Raw genomic sequence first — 3,107 nt, 5'->3', positions numbered from 1 at the left:
GAATCAGTCTGGCCTTGCAGGCTGGCCCCAGGGATCCCTCAGTGCGAGCCTTCTCCTCCTCCCATACTTAAGCCTCTCTGCTTCTTTTTCTTGTTCTGTCTCTGATCCTCCAAGTGGAGCCTGTAGCTGATGCCTCATTCTCTCCATGGCCTGTGAAAGCGTCTCTCTGGACTGGGGAGGTGGGGAGGGCAGTGAACACAGCCCCGTGGGAGGGAGGCCTTTCTGGTGCAGGGACTCCAGCCTGCACATCAGCACACACCTCGGCTGTATCGGATCATTGTGTCCTTTGACTTTGTGGGCACCTAGTCTTAACCCCCCAAGGCCAGTTCAGGCCTCCAGCATTCTCACTGTATTGAATGCTGTGGCTCCTGTGAAAAATGATCACATGTTTGGTAGTTTAAAACGCCCCGGATGTAGAAGCTTGCAGTTCTGGGTCAGGGGTCATTCAGTGAAGATACTCATTGGGCTTCACTCCCCTTGAAAGTGGATGTCTTTCTTGTCCTATCAGCTTCTTGAGGATCAGGGTGGGGCTGGGGAGTTTGCTTAGTGGGTAAAAAGTACTTAACCGCACAAGCATCAGGACCTGAGTTCAGATCCCCAGCACTTAAGTAAAAAGCCCATAACCACAGCACGTGGAGGGAGGAGACCAGAGGCTCATGGGAGCTTGTTAGCTATGATCCTAACCCCAGGTTCAGCGAGAGACTGTGCCAAAAAAAAAAAAAAAAAAAAAAAAAAAAAAAAAAAAAAAAGAAAAAAAGAAAAGAAAAGAAAAGAGAAGAGAAGAAAAAAAAAGTAGAACGTCATAGAGCAAGACACCTGTCCTTTGGCCTCTGGTATGGAGGAGCCTAAACATGCATGTACACATACACCACACATATGCTGACATATGTGAACCTAGTATTACCTGAAAAAGAGTTTCGTTTGAGTAATTGTCTTTTTTTTTTTTCCCGAGACAAGGTTTCTCTGTGTAGCCCTGGCTGTCCTGGAACTCATTCTGTAGATCAGGCTGGCCTCGAACTCAGAAATCCGCATGCCTCTTCCTCCCAAGTGCTGGGATTAAAGGCGTGCACCACCACCACCCGGCGAGTAATTGTCTTTATGTGGGCACATCTGGGGGATATTTTCTTGATAGTTAATTGATGTAGGAGGGGCCAGCTCACTGTGGGTGGAGCCATTCTCTGGGCAGGTGGGTCCAGGTTGTATAAGGGAACTAGCTGGGCTGAGCCTGTCCGTGAGCTTGCAAACAGCGTTCTCCAGGGTCTCTGGTTGAGTCCTTGCTCTGACTTTCCTCAAGGATGGACTGACTAGAAGCTGAAATAAACCCAATTTCTCCCCTAAGTTGAATTCTTTTTTTAAAAAAAAAGCATTAATTTTTATGCATACATGTTAAGTGCCTGCATGTATGTCTGTACTGCTTGAGTACCTGGAACCAGAGAGGCATTGGATCCTGAAGAGGAGGGTTGACACACAGTTGTAAGCTTCTCGCATGTGTGCGCGCGCGCGCATACATACATGCACACACATGCACACACATGCACACACAGTAATGATAATACTGAGCCTGGGAAGAGCCTGGTGCGCTAGAGAGCTCACCTGGAGCCATCATGCTCCATCTTGCTGGGGGGTGACTGAGCATCCTAACTGGCTGTTCACCAGAACAAGGGCAGGACAGGACAGCTGGTGGCTGCACCCAGCCCCCATGGGACACTCCTTGAAAGCTCTGGGTTGGATGAAGCCTTAGGAAGCAGCCCCGAGGAATCTGGTTTCAAAGGCAGCTTCCCACTGCAGTGGCTGTCAGAGCTCATAGCACTTGCTGGCTCTGAATGGCTTCTTCGCACACTTGGGGCAGAGGAGGGAGTTGGAGACTGAGCAGAGAGCTGGATAGGTGGGTGAGTCCCCCTGAGAAGAGGATGTTACTAGAGGGCAGACACCCAGGAGGGTGCTAAACTGAGGTTTAGCCATATTACTTTATAAATTCTATGACAGAATCCTATTTCAGTGAAGACTTGGGCAGGAGCCCAGCATGCAAAAGCAGCTAGAAGCATCCAGTTAAAAGCAGGCTCGTTGGGTTTTTCTTTTCTTTTTTTTTTTATACTCTTGCCTGGGAGGTTTAGAGGACCTGATTGGACAAAAGGATGATAAAGACACAGATGTTCTAGACAGACAGATTTCCTCTCCTGCTAGCTACTGCCTGGCTGTATGCTTTGGGGGCTTCCCCTCTTCCTCTGGGTTTCTCCTCTGAAGCTGGACAGCTTAACCCACCCCATGTCATTATGAAGACACTAGACAGAAGCTGTAGCTGGATGGGACACACAGTAGGTGTCTTAGCATTTGGCATTTGGTGGGTCTGTTTCTTCCTGAAGAGAGGTGAATCTGAGCCAGGTCTTCTCAGAATTACATGGTCCTCATGGCTGAGGAAGCCATACTGGGGAGGTTCCCCAGATCCGGGGCTGAGGCTCCTGGGAGATACTTGGATTCTTTCCCATCATCGGCACACAGTGTGACTTTTGTCATTCTGAGAGTTTCTTGAGTGTTTGTTCAAATGTTTGTTGAAGGCTTAGTGTGTGCTGGGCTTGAGTAGGGTTGAGAACACAGGCTCTGGCATCCGAACGCCTTCAGCTCTGTTCTCCAGATCTGCTCCCAGGCCTTTGACTAGAAAGACTCTCCAAGCCCCTGGGTCCCTTCTGTGAAGTGACAGGAATGAATGTGTGCCAGCATCTCATCTAAGAAAATACTCAGTGAGATCTTGCCCTCAACCTGAAAGATTCTGTTGAGCCGTCCTGCAGGACAGACGTCTTAGTGGGCATGCTCTGCAATCCCAACCCTGAGCTTGATCCCCATGACTGTCACTCACTGTGTAGCCTCGAGCAAGGAATGTAATTTCTTGGGTCTTAACTTTCTTGTTTATAGAATGGGAATGGCAGCTGCTGCAGAGGGGGCACAGAGAACCTCAGATGACACATGGAGAACTTCTGGAAGGATGTCTGAAACATAGCAGGATCCCAATAAATAGCTGACATCATCACAACTCTCACAATCAGCATTGTAACAATTATCAGCACACCACCATCTCTGCAATCACCACCACCATCTCCACCACCACCACC

This window comes from Mastomys coucha, unplaced genomic scaffold (genome assembly GCF_008632895.1).
Source record: "Mastomys coucha isolate ucsf_1 unplaced genomic scaffold, UCSF_Mcou_1 pScaffold22, whole genome shotgun sequence".
In the NCBI taxonomy this organism is placed as follows: Eukaryota; Metazoa; Chordata; class Mammalia; order Rodentia; family Muridae; genus Mastomys; species Mastomys coucha.
Note: the sequence above shows the minus strand (reverse complement) of the source record.